Source organism: Sapajus apella, unplaced genomic scaffold (assembly GCF_009761245.1).
Source record: "Sapajus apella isolate SASKATOON/1434 unplaced genomic scaffold, GSC_monkey_1.0 scaffold15, whole genome shotgun sequence".
In the NCBI taxonomy this organism is placed as follows: domain Eukaryota; kingdom Metazoa; phylum Chordata; class Mammalia; order Primates; family Cebidae; genus Sapajus; species Sapajus apella.
The window spans coordinates 7,938,040-7,957,181 of record NW_022436955.1 but is presented as its reverse complement, the minus strand read 5'-3'; the positions used below and the strand labels follow the sequence as shown (position 1 = coordinate 7,957,181).

The window sequence follows — 19,142 nt, the reverse complement described above, 5'->3', positions numbered from 1 at the left end:
CCTGTGATCTTGCAATGTAACATTTGCAGCCAAAGTCTTCTCTTGTTCCATCAGTGTGTTTCAGCTTCTATCTTGTATTCTGTGTCTCTGGTCACTCATACAGACTAAATTCTCAAGAAATAAGACAAGAGCTTTTGATTCAGCATGATTCTTCAAAAGGCCTGTTTTCACCAATATTTTAGTGACTGGGTCCACGAAAATTGTCTGTGCTTCATTTTCAGTGTGTTTCTTGGCCATGATATCTTCAGATTTCCTGTTTAACTGTTTCATATTCATCTCAATGAGTGCTATAAAGTCACAAAGCAAAGGAAGAATAGTCCCTTAGTGGCAGCATAAAATTAGAAAAGATTGGCAGATAGCACCCAGTTTTAATACCCTCATAGAACGTGTTTCATAGTGCCCGCTGCACAATTGTGCACACAAAATCTCAAAGCCCATAGCACATATATCAGCAATAATTTCACGGAAGCAGGCTCTGGTTAATATATGCAGAGTCTTATATTACTTTATCAAACTGTCTTTGTGTAATTAGTCTTTCTCAAAGCCTGGCATATAAATTAAGCATCTAATTTATCTTGACTGGCCTCCAGATTGCTTGATCAGTCTATTCTGCCTCTGTGGCTCTTTAGTGAATACCAAGTAAAGTGAAGGACCCTCTGGCAACAGGGAGTGAGAAGAAGCAGAAACTCCCTTTGAGGTCATAGGCAATTTTAAATTTACTCATCACTGACACACGGGCAGAGAGCATGGCATTCCTTCTGATGACAGCAATCTTCATTGGGTGGGCAGGCGGGGGGTCATAACTGATGTCCCTGGTTGCAGGTTACTTTGTATCATGGCTGGTGAATAATACAGAAGTACAGCGCAAGCTGTAAAGTCAGGTTTACCAAATGAAATCAAATTAAAAGTAAATTATACTTTCCTTCTCATTCAACACCATTTCTCATAAGCCACTTCTCAATACAACTGCAATCTGTACAACTGTAACAGACAAGTTACACAGCGATTCAATCCTGATAAAAACAAAATAACTCCTGTAGCCATAATCATTCCTCAAGAGCATTTAATTTGTGGGCTTTTGCATTATTGCTATCAAAACAAAATCTTGCAGCTTTATTGGAATACATAAATCTCTTTGATTTAAGGATATTTTATCTCTCTTTTTCTCAGATGAATTTGAAATGGTGCAGAGTTAAATTTTTATGGAGTGATTTCTGGGGGGAAAGGCTGGCATAATTTTCAGCATGGGACGTTGTGTTCTGCTGACAACTCAGAAAGTTTGAAGGGAATGTTTAGCTCACTAGATAGTCTTTCTCAGAGTGTATTCTGTGCAGTTGCAGATGCATATCCAGTAGGGTCATGTGTTCCCTTCTATATATGAGGATGCATGTTCATTATGAATGTGTGACCTCTCTCCTGACTTTGTAACTGGGTACACAAGAGGGTAACAAGAGGCTTGGATGCATGAAATAAGACTATTTGGGCCATCATCTTGTGACTTTCTACCAATGAGGATTCATTCTGCTTTTAGAAACGTGTTATGATTGTCCATGGAACCATGTTTCACAGTGAATTTACCAGATCTATTTTTGCCCCTACTCTCCAAAGATTTTGGTGACCTAGTGAAACATCTGAGACTTGATGGATCTTCCAGATAATGGGGGCTGACCAGACACTACATCTCAACTCTGGCATTACCTGATTCATATTAACATAGCAATTCCACATGCTTCATTTGGGAAAAAAAAAAAACACTCTTTTTAAAAATAGAGAACAAAATATATACTGGCTTTAAATATTCCCTGGTTACAGATCTACTTGGTGAATATTTGAGACCATAGGACCAAGAAGATTTTTCAAATGGAAGCACCCTTGTTTCTATGTTGTTTGATATTCAAATAATAAACACTTCTCTTTCTAGAATAAGACTATATAGAAGTGCAGTATATGTGGAGTGTAAAATGGGTAAGGTTTCGGAACTGTGTAGATGTGAGCTACAGTCTGTGGAAGTAAATGCTATGGTATGTAAAGATGGTTGATTCATTTCCAAGGCAAATGCCTCGACAAAGAATGGCCATTATAGACTTATTTAAAAACAAAAATGCCAAAGTTACCTTCATGGTATTTAGAGTCATAAAAGACTCAATAGGAGATCCACTTTAGGACTCTAAATAAAATAACCAACTGTGAAAACTGAGGCCCGTGAAAGAAAAATTACCTTCCTAAAGTCATACATTAAGTTCATAGTAAAGGGATTGCTAAAGCATTGGACTCTTAAATCTCAGTCTTGGGATTCTATCATTTCATCTGTTTATTTATCTGTATGTCAGGCACTGTGTTAGGGCTTGGGATTCAAGGAAGATAAATGGAAACAGATATATCTGTTCTAATGGCCTCTGGTCAGTTGTGGAGCCAAACATTAATCAAATAATCAGGCAAATAAAGAAGGTAAATTATACATAATGACAATGAGAATATGTGTAAAGAGAGAAGGCCAAGAACAGAATAATTTATTTCTGCAAGCAGATGGAAGAAAAATAATCGGAGTGCATGATTATGAGACAGGTTGTCTTCTGTCATGGACTTTCTTGTAAACATTATTTAAGATGAATCTCTTAAGATGAATCTCATTTAGACAGGAGAGCTTCTGACGGAGCAGATGAGCTTCTGTGCTGACTTGGAGGTGTTTCCTTGACTGGGGTCAGGCTGACATGCCCTTGCTTGCTGCTCCTGCCTCATTGGCCCACACACTTTGTTCCTAGTGATCCTCCAGAGTCCCTTTGTCCTTACTGGCTCAGATTCCTGAAGCAGGCATCTCTAGAATGACTGGGAATCATGAAGAGTGTGGCACTCGGGGAATCACACCAGAACTAGCCACGGAGCACATGTGACTTTTGAGCAATTGAAATGTGGCTATTCCAATTGCCATGTGCTATGAATATTAACTATCTGCAGGGTTTCAAAGCCCTTGCCATGAAAAAAGAATGTAAAATATTATACTAATTATTTATATTGCTTACAAGAAATCATGATATTTTGAACATATTGTGTTTAATATTAAAATTAATTTTATCTGTTAAAAAAAAAAGATGAATCTCAGGGATTAGCTCTTCCCACTTAGCATTCTCTGACTTTCCCAAGGTGACTTGGCAAAAAAAGTCTCAATTGTTCCATCTGCATATCTTCTCCACTACCATTTTGGATTGAATGATCAGTCTTTCCCATTAAATCAAGGGGTTATGAATGGGAAAGGATTTTGTCTTACCTATTGTTAGATTTTTACACAGTATGCAAACATACTTTTATTTCCACGCAGGAAGGAAAAAAACAAAGAATAGGATAGTAAGAGAAAGTCATTGGAAGCAGACACTACTTGATATCCAGAATACATTCCCTTGGCCCCCCTAGTTTCAGCAAAGCCATTGGGGACAGCACTTTGCAAACTTCCAGCATCCCATCTCAAGGAACCCTGTGGCAGCTTTTAGGCTTTTTCCAATGTCAAGCAATTGCTCATCTAATAACATAGGCACAGCCTGACAGCAGGAGAAGGGGAGCTCATTTAACACCTGCGGTGGGAGTAGGGGGTAATCCTCAACCAAAGAGCTGCAGAACATATTGAATAAATGCCCACATCTGATCATTTGGTAGAACATTTTTGTGGAATGCTTTACATAGTTCCATAGGTCAACAACAGGATTGAGTCACAGTTGTCCATGATGGTAAATACTTCAATAATGTAAACTTTACTTGCTTTCTTCCTTCCATTGATCACTTTCTGTTTCTTCACTCTATTTCTTTAGTGTTGTTTTTGTTTTTTGTTTTTGTGACAGAGTCTCGCTCTGTTGCCCAGGCTGGAGTGCAGTGACGTCATCTTGGCTCACTGTAACCTCCACTCCCAAGTAACTGCCTCAGCTTCCTGAGTAGCTGTGATTACATGTACCCACCACCACTCCTGGCTAATTTTCATATGTTTAGTAGAGACAGTTTCACCATGTTGTCCAGGCTGGCCTCAAACTACTGACATCAAGTGATCTGCCCACCTTGGCCTCCCAAAACGCTGGGATTACAGGCGTGAGCCACTGTGCCCAGCCAACCTGAGATAAAATTTTAAAAACAAAAAACGGCAACAAAAATCACTGCTTGTGTCCAAGTCTATGTCACAGGCACTGGAGAAAGCAAAGAGGCAAACTAAGGTAACCTTTTAAGTGGGAGGAGTCACAAATTAATATCAGATCCTACAGAGGGTTTTGGTGAACCTATTATTTTAAAACATTAGCATTAACTAGACACTGATACTCTTCAAGAAAGCAGGTGTAATTGAATTGTTGGGATTTATAACATAAAGGGTATGAGTTGAAATATAAGGAATTGTGTAGAGCTGGAACCTACTTTTGGTTCTTAATCTTGATTGAACCCCAGTATTACAAAGGCTTAGATCTTGCTGGTACTCTAGATCTCCAAATGAGAGTTTTCTGGGATGGGCCTCTGGTATATATGTCTTACTAGAAAATGAAAGCAATAAGCAAAAATTTCCATAAGATATTTTGATGGTCAATAGGATTAATAAATACTTAGATGGTTATCATTAAAAAGTTTACCGGGAAAAATGTAACAGAGGTTCACATCATAATATGAATAGATCTTAAAACCATAGTGCAAGAAAATTCTTAAAAATCAGGTGAAATCTATTGTATAATACAACTTATGTAAATAAAAAGGCATGTACACAAACAAAAAGTTTAGTATTTATACATAACAAGAAAAATATATACACCAACATTTTGGAATCATTGTTCATGAGAGGATTAGAGGATGTGTGTGAAAAAGGATTAGAAAAGGAAATCAGTCGAGCAGGGGAGGAAGACTGCACCGTCTAATGAAGACTGTGCTGAGAACTACTGAGCACGATTAACTCATCCTATTATATCCATGTCCCACTCTCAAAAATATTTCCTGAAAACTGGAAGGAGATATTTATCATAGATTATGTTAGTGCAAATGTTGTGTATACATGTTACACTGATACACACACATTACAAGAGGGAAATACAAAAATCTATAGCTCAATTGGCTGCCAGCACCAAATGACCATTGCCAATAATCAATCATAGATATAAATCTTCTTCATCTGTTGCCTTCATAAAGAATGTGCAGATAATCAGTACATTCTCATCTGTCAAGCAAATCAGTGGTAGCCAGAGCTAACAAAAAGCCAAATCTGAACACGACAGATACAATGATAAGATTGGACAAATTAAGTGAGGTGAGTTCTCAGGAAAATATCTCAGAGACTGCCATGATGTAGGAGAAGAAAAGCAGAATACATGGTTTGGCATGGGAAGAAGTCTCCAAGAGGAGGCAGCATCATCCAGCATACAGGATTCAGTGATATAATATTTTTCTCACGTGCATGATCTTGGTATCTACTCAAAGTTTACAATCCCTTCTTTCCTTCCCTAAATATAGGGAGTTAGGGACAGAGGGTCTCATCTCTGTATAGGGGAACTTTGTTTAGTATCAGACAAATTATTTTGTTTCCTATTTATAGATTATTTTGTCTTTTGAAACAACATAACCTTTAGCCTGGTGAAAACGGAAGACTATAGCTGGGCATGATGGCTCATGCATGTAATCCCAGCACTTTGGGAAGACGAGGTGGGAGGATCACTTGAGCCCAGGAGTTTGAGTCCAGCTTGCGGAACACATGGAGAACCATTCTCTACAAATAACTAAAACAAAACAAAACAAACAAACAAACAAACAAACAAACCTAACTGAGTGTGGTGAGAGGGGCCTGTAGTTCCAGCTCCTCAGAAGGCTGAGGCAAGAGCATCATTTGAGCCTGGGAGTTCCAGGCCGCAGTGAGCTGTGACTGTGCCACTGTACTCCAGCCTAGGTGACAGAGCAAGGCTCTGTCTCCCCTCAACAACAAAAAAAGAAAGAAAGAAAACTGAGGAATATGATTAATCAAACTTCTTTAATGTCCCAACTAGCAATGTATAATAGTAGAATGATAGAGATGATAAAACTGACGATATACTTTTAGTAATAGATTTTCCATATATAAAGTCGCATGCGCATGTTGGTAGATAGGCAGATAACTCTTCTTAGCTCATGCAGTTGTCCTCTTTTCAGCTTTGGATAATTTCAATATGGACATTTTAAAAGCAGAAAATTAGTACATGAAATCCAAATATTCACTAAGTTATTTGGATTCACTTAGTTTCACTTTATAGTACCAAGGTTATTCTCATGCAGGCAATATTCTTAGTCATCATCCAACTTTTAAATATTTTCAGTATTTTTAAAAAATAGCTTCAGAGGAATACCTGATATTGCATTTTCTTAAATGGATGACGCCTGCCCAAAAGTGTTTTTAGTACTCATATCCTCAAGTAAGATTCCAAATAACGGTTTTAATGCCTTCGCTCAAGCTTAAAACAGTATTAACTGCTGATGGAAAACTATCTAACAGCAAATTAGAACAAAGAAAAATAAAATGATTTCCACAAATGTGGCCATTTTTCTACCAAGCACATTTCTAAGAAATATTAAATATGATGACATGCTAACTATATTATAAAAACTTACCTAAAAGGACTATGTGTGGTAGTGGTAGCATCTTTGATTTTAATTAGAATGATACAATAAAATAAACAACATTAGATGGTATAGTTCAATTAAGGAGAAAATGGTTAGGCATATTTTGTTCTGAATCTCATTTTTTCACTAGCTTAATTGTAGTACAATCCACCAGCTACCCTATTCCAGTATAAGTCAAAGAACAGGACTTACACTGTTAATTTCTTAAGAACTTTGTAACATTCAGGTATAATACACTAATATAAGCAGTGCAGTTCAGTTAACATAAAGTCACTTCTTCCTGTAGTAGCAGTAACAGGGGGAAAAAGTGCCACTTTAGTTACAATTAAACCAGGTTTCCATGCTTAGCTTAACATTAAGCAGAACCATGTGTGGAATTCTGCAGAGAAAGCAAAAAAGAGGTAACTGTGAAATATGCTGATCTGGCTACAAAGTAGTTGGTTCAATTTTCACATGCACAATAGCTTCAGCTGGTTAAAAATTTAGGCTTATAATTCCTCTACAACTTACTATCTTGTGACTCCTCTGCCAGGGAAGAAATGTCTCAGACTGTGAAATTCAGCGGAATTCTGGTTTGTGGAATTTGCTTAACCTTCTCATAACTCAGATTTCTCATCTGAAAAAAAAAAAAAAAAAAAAAAAAAGACTTATGTGATGATTGTCAGGATTAAATGAGCTGGAACCTTAAAAGGGAGCTCTGTATAGGACGAGTGTTCAAAAAATGTTAACGATGATTTCAAAGCAACATTTTAAAATAAATGAAAAAGAGCCTGAACTCTGCAAATACATGTGGGATGCACTGGGGCTATTTTTGCAAATTTCTTTAATGTCCAGTATATGAAAACAAACAAAGACATCCTCTATTCCATTCCTTTAAGTCACTATGTAGTTTATTATAGCCCAAAAAAATTTAATTTAAAGACATAAAATAATTCTGAGGTCGTTTTCCTGCGGTAATTGAACAATAAAGCTGTATATATATTTTTCTAAGCTGACAGTAAATATGCCCATTTCTTTAATTTATATATTGGCACTGTTATTTAGTTTAGAATATATTATTATTATTTAGAATATATTATATATCCTAATATAATGTAATTATGTTAGAGAATATTATTATTAGACTATTATAGGACAGGCCATATTTAGAAACACAGAATACTGTTTCATTGCATAAATGTTCAACTATTTAGCTACATTTGACTAAAATGTGTGAGGTATGTCAAATAAATACATAAATAATTTTATGATAAATTAAAAAAATTTTTTTTGAAATAATTGCCTTTACTTCTTGTGCTCCCCTGTTATAAATGGCTATAAGCACAAACTTCCTTGTATTCATGGTAATTGGCCTTAACATCTTAGCTCCTCTTTTAATACTGTTCGATTCTAAATATGTAGACTTTATCTCATGTAGCCTGTGTCTCTCGAGGAGCAGAATAAAATATACTAGGTGCTCAGTACTTGCTTATAGAATAAAAGAAAATAAGAGATCAGGTCAGACATATCATACTGCTCCTGAGCACTTTGCACAGCACTTTTTACTTGGTGAATTAAAGGAAATGCTGGGAAATGAATGAATATCAGTGTGCCAAAGAAATAAGGTAAGATGCTTTCAATCGAAAGTGGGACATAGTTTTTATTAAAGCGCTAACAAATACCATAGAATTGGTAACACAAAATATACTTTTGAAAAGGAGAAATATCTATAAACTATTAGAAGGAGGCTCATATTCTAATGAAGTGTAAATCTATAATCTTAGCAAAGAACAAGATGTCTTTCTACTTGAGCTCGAGTATCTACTTTAGGGTTAAAATGAAGAGTTATTTGGCAGCATGTTGAAGCTAATTTTATGATCCATCAGTTAAACTAAATCTTAAAGTCAGTAGTAAAACTTTTGTACAGCTGCTGTGCTTTCATTTATATAATGGAAAGCACTACACAAATACTTGCTGAATGAATCAATCAATAAACCAACAATGAATAATTGTTGGACAGATGACACCTAGAATATCTAGCTGGGTCAATGGGAAAGAACTACACAATCTTGAAAAGCTCAGAAAAGTTAAATCACTGTTTCAAGTTCAAAAAAAATTTACAATTCATATTCTGCCATCTAAACTTTAAGAGTAGGGTTCTTTCTAACCAATACTCCTGAATCTTAAGAGCCATTCATTGCTGAAAAGAACTCAGTATCATTGGACATTAAAACTGCATCCTTAGTGCTAAAATCAGACTGAAATTTTGAATAATGGCACTGCCCTAGTAATCATGAAGCAACATTCTCCTTGGAGTCGATCAAATGTTTCCATTAGTGAAAATCAGTGGCAAGACACTGTTCCCCTGGAGTGACATTTCCTGCAATCATTTTATGCTTTAACAAGACAACTTGCATTTTATAACTTTGTAATCCTCAGCTCCCCTCATTCTTTCTTGACTTTGGAAATGTCTCTGAATTTATTGCCAAATAGAAATTGCCCCGAGAAAGAATAGTCATTGTCTATGAAAGAGAAAGAAAGGACAGGGAGAGAAGGAGAGAAAGAGAGAGGTTCTATATATCATCAGTTTCACTGCAGATTTGATAAAGGCATTTTAGGAAAACTAAAACACAGAGAAAATATAAGGAGTCATCATAAGTTGTATTAAAATATTTCTATTGTGGTAGAGAAGAGTAACTCAAATACAACCTTGAAAAATAATCTTTTATACTTTTTAGCATACTTTAAGAAGTATTGCTAATTTTTCAGGTTTCACATGTAAGGATATGTATTCATACTGGGTAAAAATGCAAGTCCTATAAATCAGAGTGTATATAGGCCTGTCTTTTTTAATGTTAATGGTAAAATGAGCATAAATCTGAGTAAGTTCAAGTTAGAAAAAAACACGAGTAATGATTCAGAGAATCATGAATTTGCTATCTCATAATCCTGACCTTGGAAAGTTTCCGGAGACAGTTCTAGATTTTTTCCTAAGGAATATGGTTTCTTTCATTGTATATTGTAATTATTTTATATAGGCTTGGGAAATAAATGGATTGTGAGGCAGAAATAATGTGCTAGTTTGTAATGTCTTACAGTGCAAAGGCTAACTGATTTTTGTGAAACTGTTTTGCTAACAATCATGACTAGTGTTTTCGAATTCCATTCGTATCACAATTCATATAACCAACCAGCATGTAATAATAGCTCTGGTCACTTTATATGAATACACATACATTAGTTTTGGCTATGGGAGAATTAGAGGAGTGATATCTGCATTTGCCAATTTTCTTGCCTTTGCTTCACGTATTAGCTTCTGTTTGATCCCTACCTGAGCTTCATATAAGTAAATTCTTACTCATAAAAGTGAGTCCTTTTTACATGGCCAAACTATTACCAATGGTTAAAATGCCCCCGCCAATACCAGAATTTACTTAGAGTTGATCTAAATCAATGTGTCAAGTCACTGTGGCTTTTCTAAATGTCAATTTTACTTAGACATGCCAATAAAAATTACAATGCATATTTTAAGTGACATGAAATTGGCATAACAGGAACTGCTGCATTCAGGATGACTATTCTTTCTTATACCATATCCCTTAAATTTTATGTCATGGAATATCTTCTGAACCTATGCATATCAAATATTTTTATCTAATTCAGAAAGCTATGAAAATGATAGCAGATAATATTTAGGATGATATGCCAAATTGCAGTTTTAAAAGGTTATATGTGTATTCCTTTTGAATCTCACAATAAGCCTGAGAAGTGGGTATCATAGTTAACATTTCATGTACATGAAGTAACTGGAGCTAGAAGACATTTAGGAAACCAGTTAATGATGGGGTAGCAATATGAAGTCCCCCAGAGTCTGTCCCTCACCCAGGCTGGAGTGAAGTGGCTGATTTCTGTCTGATGAAATCGTCTCTCCTGGTTCATAGATTTATAAATTTTCACTATCTCGATCTTGGCTCACTGTAACTTCCGCCTCTCGGGTTCAAGTGATTCTCCAGCCTCAGCCCCCTGAGTCACTGGTATTATAGGTGTGTGCCACCACGCCCTGCTACTTTTTGTATTTTTTAGTAGAGATGGAGTTTTGCCATGTTGGCCAGCTGGTCTTGAACTACTGACCTCAGGTGATTCAACTGCCTCGGCCTCTCAGAGTGCTGGGATTATTATAGGCATGAGCCACCGCACCCAGCCCCTTTAAATTGATTAATAAATGATTCTGTCTTTAAGTCATCTCTCCTCAGATTTTGTGAGGAGCAGTCAAGTAAAAGCAGGACACTCCTTCAACACTTTGCTTAAAACTGACTCAATCAAATATCTAATTTTTGTTGCTTGCAAGTTCTACCTTCCTCTAAACACCAGAATACAATCGCAATTCAGCCATATTTTTGTCATTTTATAATAAGGATTGTGTTTCTTCCGTTGTCCAATAACATGTTCTTTATTTCTGTCTGAGATTTCATTAGATTGGCCTTAGCCATCCATATTTCTACCAACATTCTGTTCAGGACTACTTAAGTACTCTCTAAGAAGACTGAGGCTCTGTCTACAGTGCTCCTCTTTTTTTTCTTGTCTCTCACCAGAAATACTCTTACAGGTTCATTTATGGCAGTGTAGGCTTTTTCCAGCATACACCCCAAAACTCTTCCAATCTCTGCCCATTCCCCGGTTGTAAAGCTGCTTCCACGTTTTTAGGTATTTATGATGGCAGCACCCCCATTTCTCAGGGCAAAATTTCTATTTTAGCTTGTTCAAGTTGTTATAACAAAAAAAAAGCATACATTAGTATCTTATAAACAAAGAAAATTTATTTCTCATCGCTCTGGAAACTGGGAAGTCAAAGATCAAGGCACCAGCCAATTCTGTCTGATGAAATCGTCTCTCCTGGTTCATAGATTTATAAATTTTCACTATGATTTCACTTTGGGAAAGTGGGAAGAGAACTCTCTAGGATTCCTTTTATAAGGGCACTAATCTCATTCATGAGGACTTTTGCCCTACTCACCTCCTAAAGGCCCCATTTTCTAATACTATTGTCTTGGGGTTATGATTTCAACATATGAATTCAGACCATTGCAACCTCAGCAGTAAAAATTGCTTGTTAGCCTGGACAACACGTTTTTGACTGCCCCTTACATACTGCACTGCATTTTCTTTGTTTTAATTGAAGCCCAGTACCTTCAGTGAGGGAGGTGATGGTTCATACTAAGAACAGGCCTGCTCAATTACCACTCAATACACTGATAAACAGAAAGCAAATGGCCAATAAGAAATGATTAAAAGGGCAAGTCTCATGTTAGGTGCTCCAATTACGCACGCACACACACAACACACACACACACATACACAAAGACATGAGAAAACTTTGGGAAGTATGTCTATTACCCTGATTGTAGTAATGGTATCATGAGTGGTTGTATATGCCCAAACTCATCAAATTGTACATATTAAATATGTTTTATTCTTTATATATCAATTATGCCTCAATAAAGCTGTTAAACAAAAAGAGAAACAATTAGATGGAAAAAATGAATCTGAAATTGAGAGCATCTGCTGAATTGGTAACAAAAATTACTCTGAATGATTTGAGAGAGAAAACATACTTCGAGTTGGGGGTGAATTAAGGACATGAGAAATTATACTTTTAACACTTCAGTGGTGCCATAAGATTTGAGAGTCTCTCTGCTTCACAGAAGAAACATCTTATCAGTGGATAGAAGTTTTTCTTTCTTTCTTTTTTTCTTTCTTTCTCATAAGAATTTCAAACTATTTTTAGCAAGTCTGAGAGTTAGGCATAACAGCCATGATGTCTGAAAGCCAAAGAGTTGTTTTATGAGTAGATAGATGGTTATTAGGACTCCTTAGGGTGCAGAAGAAGAAAAAAAAATCATGTACCATATTGTCAAGTCACTGCATATTATATGAAAAGTAAAATATGTAACTCTCTATATAAATACACATATGTATCATGTCTTTATTCTAATTTCAGAGCAGCACTAACAGATTGCATTCATTTTAACAATTATATTTTTGCATTCATTTAACAATTAAAATAAACTAAAGGGACTAACATTTAATCTCAGGTCATCAAATTGTATGCTTTGTCCAAAGATATCAGAGAAAATTAAAGGTTTATGGTAGGATGCTGAATTACATGCTTATAAAGTCACTGTTAACTCTGAGTGTCTACGACTGTCTAGTAGATCAGGCTCAAGTTGGAGAGTAATTATAACAATTATATTACTCACATCTCCTTCAGTGACTTCCCAAAGAAGTCAGATTACAGAACTGAAATGAGGTGGAGGAGGAGGTTTTAGAATTTCCCCTGGGGAATGCATTACCTACAGAACTCCTCACTCTATCGCAATCTGCATAACAATGACTTACCATTCTCTTCCCCTTTCCTCATCTGAAATATTGCTTCAGAAGTTAACAAAGTTGGCCTCTCCCGGAAATGCAACTGAAACAAATCATCTCAGCTCTCATTTTCTTTAATTTTTCAGGACTATCTAACATGTGGACAGTCTCCTTTTTGCAACTCTCATTGCTGTTGCCCTTAAGTTGGTTTAATAATAGAATAAATGTTTTTGAGGTAAAAAAAATATTTGATATGGTTGTTTTTAAATTTCAGACCAATGTTGTTCTTATCTATTCTTCACTTTATTTATGACTTTGGAAAGCTTCTTAACATGTCTAAGTCTCAGTTTCCTATTTGGAAAATTTGGGTAATAATAGTGCTTACATTACAGAGTTGTTACAAACAGCTGGGTGCAGTAGATCACACCTGTAATTCCAGCACTTTGAGAAGCCAAGGTGAGCCGATCACTTGAGGTCAGGAGCTCAAGACCAACCTGGCCAATATGGTGAAATCCTGTCTGTACTAAAACTATAAAAATTAGCTGGGTGTAGTGCTGCATATCTGTAGTCCCAGCTACTCAGGAGGCTGAGGTCCATAATCACTTGAACCCAAGAGAAGGAGCCTGCAGTAAGTGGAGCTTATACCATTGCACTCCAGTCTGGGTGACAGAGCAAGACCCTGCCTCAAAGGAAACAAACAAACAACAACAAGAAAGAATAAAATAATACATATTAAGTATTTTACATGTACACTGGTATCTATTAATCCTCTGGCAAACATGAACTAATGTATTTTCCTTTAGCCAAAAGGAATAGAGTGAAAGAAGAGAGTAAACCCTCCCACATCCTTTAGATAATGCAATGAGCTGGAGAAGAGTTGGGATCTCCAAGAGAGCGTAGGTCAAGTGAGGTATTTCACTTATGGGAACTAACTCAATGTCTGGTACATTATAGGCCCACAAAAGTCTTATATACTCATGGATGAAACAAGGTCTGAGTCAGGCTTTAAGGACTGTTGCCTTTGTATGAGCAGAAATGATGGGGCAGTATTTGGATGGCACACCCCTTACACGAAGCCTCTTCTATCTTTCGTTGAATACAAAGATGTAGCCTCAAAAGATACTTCTACTTTAAGCCTCCAACCAAGTTTTATATAAAGAGGTTCAGTGTTTTTAAATGTTATGTTCATATTTCATCCATCAATTTGCTTTTTGACAGGTTTGCTGTCAGCTGAGTGTAATGTAAAGGTGTAAAAAGATTTCTTTTATGAGTGAAAAGATTCATAATTCTTAACTGTTATTATCACAGCAAATCACTCTAAATGAAACCTGGAAATATTTATTGGTGTAAAATAGGAAGATTTTTGTGAAGTTGCATTGAATAAATGTCTACTTGCAAATATTTACTAAATCTGATTTATCTACCCCACCCTTCCCAGTCTATGTCACTGCTTAAATTCAAATATTTATTATTTCTTACTTTTTTTATGGCAACCAAATTCCAAATTTTTCTTGCCATCTTCTAACTTCAACATACATTATGTTACTTTTCCTTGAACACAATGATAATCACCTCCTTCTTTTTGTTAATTTGTTTTACATATCTCACCATGCCATGCTTACTGAATTATGGCCCTACCATTTGGGCTCATTTTTCATGAAACTCCCACACAAACTATATTCTAGATCCACAGTGTCCAATACAGCAGACACTAGCCATCTATGGCTACAAAGCATTTGAAATGTGACTAGTTCACATTAAAATGAGCTGTGAGTATCACACACACACCAGATTTCAGTAGCTTAGTTCAAAAAATAAGAAAATATCTCATTAATTATTTTATCAATACCATAATAAAATAATACTACTTATATATTATATTAAGCTAGATATATTCTTAAAATCCATTTTACCTGCTTTTCAATTTTTTGGTGGGTCTACTAGAAATTTAAAATGTGCATATATGGTTCACATTATATTTATTTTGAACAAAGTTTTCTCCAGATAAAAAGAACTAATATGTACAAATTAGACACCTCTCATTTTTGTTCCTGCTCTTGGATCTTTTCTTATAAAGTTTACTGCTTACACTGAACAAACGTTTATTGAGTGACCACTAGTTATTAAACACTTTTGTCTGTATTGGGAATACAGAAAAGTTTAGGCAGACCACTTCTGACTTTCTTAGAACGTACATTTTTTCCCCCGATTTTTAAAATTATACTTTAAGTTTTACAGTACATGTGCAGAAAGTGCAGGTTTGTTATATAGGTATACACGTGCCATGGTGGTTTGCTGCATCCAACCCCACTTACATTTTCATTTGAGATATCAAAAAAAAAAAGCAAGGAAATAAACATAACCATAATAATTTCAAATGTGATAAATTTACATTTGAACAGGTGGCATATTTGATAATTCCTGGAGAGTGGGACTTCTTTATAGTTTCACCAAAGAAAATCTTTATGAATAGGATACATCTGAAGGAAGATGAGAAAAATGAGTGTCAGTATTTTCCCAATTTGTTTGAGATAGACAGATGTAGACAAAGAAATATATGACATGTGTATAAAAATAACTACATGAAGATAAATAGCTTTTAATGTAAATACACATTCTGATTGATTGGTAGTGGCTGTCCAGAGGGCTGTCATTGATCAGTGATGTCTACCAGGGTCTATAAAACATCAATAATGCAGACTGTATCATGTATTTGTCCTGGAAGATCTATAATCACGCATATCAAATGAAGAAACTATGCAATACTATTTATTTAGTAATCAATGTCACAAGATTCTTGGGGTGTCACTTCATCAGCTGGAAACCTCTGTGTCAGTGATACCTTCTGCCTGAGTATTGCTTGCACCTGTTGAGCTCATTCTGCCCACTTGTCCTGGCAGGCTGCATTTGGTTCATGCTACCAGCCTGGATCCCATATCTGCCAAGGGCAGGTCAGGCACAAAGAGGTAAGAGGTGTGTGGGCAAGCAAGTGCAGGGTCCAACCACTCCACACAGCCAGGCATGCCAGCTGCTGCAGTGGGCAGGCAGCTCCAGGTGCTGACACAGGTGCCGGCTCCATGTGAGGCTGCAGCTGGACCAGATGCACTGCACGCAGCTTCTGTTACAGGCATCCATGTCTGGACAATGGGAACAAAGTGACACCTAGAAGCTTGGAGATGCCAAAAACCGCAGAGCCCCAAAAGGGTAATCACAACCCTGGCTCAGGGAGCCCCTAGATCTGGGGTCCCCAAAGGGCTACAGCTCTTCTCTCCTTCTCATTGCTTGCAGCATGGAAAAGAGTGGATGTGTTTCAATCCTGTTTCTGTTACAGTTCTTTCAATTCTCCCGTTCAGCAGGTCCCAAGTTCTTGTTTCATGTCCAAAAGAATGAGGTACATGGACAACTGGAGGGTAAACAAGGCTGAGAAGAGCATTACTGAATGACAGAGCAGTTCTCAGGAGACCCGAAGTAGGAACTCCTTTCTGCAGGCAGGTCCTCTTGATGAGTGCCCAGCTCACTCTTGAGAAGAGACTTGCAGTGTTTAGCTCCTTTCTGTAGGCAGGTGATCCCAAAGTCTGTGTGAGTCTGGCTGAGTCTGGGAGATTTTATGGGCTCAGAAGGGAGGAAGTGCATGCTGATTAGTCCATGGGCAGCCATGGGAAGGCCCAGAAAAAGCACCATAAATTCTTACTCCAGGTTGTGGACTCCACCTGGAACTGACAGCTTGGCCTTCAGGCTTCAGGTTGTCCCCGGCTTGAAGGTGGGATTTCTCCAGTGAACTGCCCCTTTCTGCCCAGGAACCTGTCTCCCTCTGCCATCAACATGTTGTTCATGACGCTCAGGCTCTTTATGCCAATGGGCACCTGAGGGCCCTGGAAGAGCTGTCATGAAGCCCCTGCTCAGCTTTTCTCCCATGCTCATCAGCACCCAAAGTCCTGAGGGAACCGAGATGGCAGGAAGCTGATGGGTCAGCACTGCCCCTAAATGTGCACACAACCTGCTAGACTGTGACAGTAGCTGGGCTCAGCCACAGCTTTGCTCTCGCCTGGAGTGGGCACAAGGAATGGGGAGAGGCCAGGCAGTGAGAAGAAGCACTTTCAAGCCTGCAGGGTCAAGGGGCTTCCTGGGCCTCCAAGAGCACACGCATGCCTGGGTCTGGGGCAGCAGCTGGGCAGCTATGGCTGTGCCCAGGGGTGTGGGGATCCCACCTGGAACACCTAACCCTGGCCACACCTCCGCTGCTGCAGCCAGTGGGCTGCAGCCCATTCCAGAGGGGCCACCACTGACATCATAGATATATTGCCAGCTCTGCTCCAAGATTTATTTTCGCTGGTTGTGATCAAGTGAGGTGATCCAGAAATTTAGTCTATATAACCACAAAAAAAGAGACAGCTCATTGTACAGAGCCTAAAAAATAATTAAACTGCAGATCCTTAATAAGTTTTCCTCATTATTCTCTGTATGCATGAAAATTTGTTAATTGCATTCAATATATTTTTACTCACCTCAAATTTGGCCAATTCTCTTTTCATCAGTTTTGCATCTGGGTGTCTGATTGAGCCTTGGACCATCTGTGAAGCAGGTGTTCTGCTTCTGCCTTACAAAATGATGCAAAAAGCAACACAGGATGCAGACCAACAGATGGTGTAAAGTAAAAGAAAATCTAGAAGTAGCGTGAACAAGGGAGAATTTATTCACCCTATTATATGCTAAAATAGACATGCCCCTGAGTGACTTTTCTTATTATTCTAATAATTATCAAATTTCTCTTAGGGGCAAATTCTAATGACACTGGTTTTTCATAACCTGGATAATTTTTCTTACATATGCAAAATTTTATTTTATTTTTTATTGCTAAATAATAATTGTACATATGTATGAGGTACATGTGATATTTTCATACATGCATATAATAATCAAATCAAGGTAATTAGGATATTAATAACCTCAATTTATTTGTGCTGAGAACATTCCAAACATTCTCTTCTAGCTATTCTAAAATACACAGTACATCATTGTTAACTACTGTCTGTCTATTGTACTGTCAAACACTAGAACTTATTCCTTCTCTCTGGCTGTAGTTTTGTACTTATTAGCCATCTTGTTTTCATCCCCTATTACCTTTACTCTTCTTGGCCTCTAGTGACCATTAATCTACTCTTTACCTTCATGACATCAGCTTTTTTGGCTCCCATATATGGAGAGAACATGTGACATTATGACATGAAGAATGTTGTATGTCACCCAAAAGAAGCTTCCTCACTGAACTATGGGACAGAATATTCTGGACAACTAGTTCTACCTTCCTCAGATAATCAAAAATAATAGAAATCAAATACTATCAGACTTTTTATATATTTTGAAATTCATTCCTGCCTTTTGTGAAAATTTAACTTTTTGCTAATTTTAATATATATTCTTATAAAATAATTATTATTAATCACTTTTGACATTCTCCTTTAGCACAAGTTATTACATCCATATTTCATTAAGACAGATAAACATTTAGCAAAGTTAGTAAAAATAATATACATATTTTATTAATCCAGCAAACCGTTATTTGGCACGTTTGCGTGTCAGACCTTGCTCTAACTCATAGAGAATTAACATTATGAGCGGGATTATCTTAAAGGGATAGGATGAGGGGAGCCTATACTATAGAAAAAAATATTATAATATGAAGCATAAAATTTCCTTAGTAATATCACAGGCAAAATGCTATGGAAACATAGAAGGCACATTTATTCATTTTGCCTGGGAACTTCAGAGAAAACTTTACAAAGGAGATAACTAATAATTTTTTCTGGATACATTAATAAGAAAGCTGGCCAAGTATGTTGGCTCATGCCTGTAAATCCCAGCACTTTGTGAGGCCAAGGTTGGAGGATGGCTTGAGGCCAGGGGTTCATGATCAGCCTGGACAACATGGCAAAACTCCATCTCTACAAAAATAAAATAAAATTAGCTGGGCCTGGTGGTGAACACCTGAAGCCCCCCCTACTTGGGAGGCTGAGGTGAGAGGATTGCTTGAACCTGGGAGGTTGAGGTCACTGTACTCCCCCCTGGGTGACAGAGTGAGACCATCAAAAAGGAAGAAAGAGGAGGGAAGGAAGGAAGGAAGGAAGGAAGGAAGGAAGGAAGGAAGGAAGGAAGGAAGGAGGGAGGGAGGGAGGGAGGGAGGGAGGGAGGGAGGG

At 37.2% G+C, this 19,142-nt stretch overlaps 2 long non-coding RNA genes across 2 annotated transcripts in view; one reads left to right on the top strand and one right to left on the bottom strand.

Annotated features, from left to right (window-relative positions):
• Positions 1 to 1,216: 1,216 nt before the first annotated feature.
• The window catches only part of LOC116555376, a 19,727-nt gene continuing 1,801 nt past the window's right edge, over positions 1,217 to 19,142 (bottom strand). The window contains exons 2-3 of the long non-coding RNA XR_004270509.1: positions 18,001 to 18,005; positions 1,217 to 1,227 (exon numbers count right to left, since the gene is read on the bottom strand). This is a non-coding gene — a long non-coding RNA (uncharacterized LOC116555376). The remainder of the gene's footprint in view (positions 1,228 to 18,000; positions 18,006 to 19,142) is intronic.
• The window catches only part of LOC116555375, a 13,716-nt gene continuing 9,100 nt past the window's right edge, over positions 14,527 to 19,142 (top strand). The window contains exons 1-2 of the long non-coding RNA XR_004270508.1: positions 14,527 to 14,540; positions 16,523 to 16,527. This is a non-coding gene — a long non-coding RNA (uncharacterized LOC116555375). The remainder of the gene's footprint in view (positions 14,541 to 16,522; positions 16,528 to 19,142) is intronic.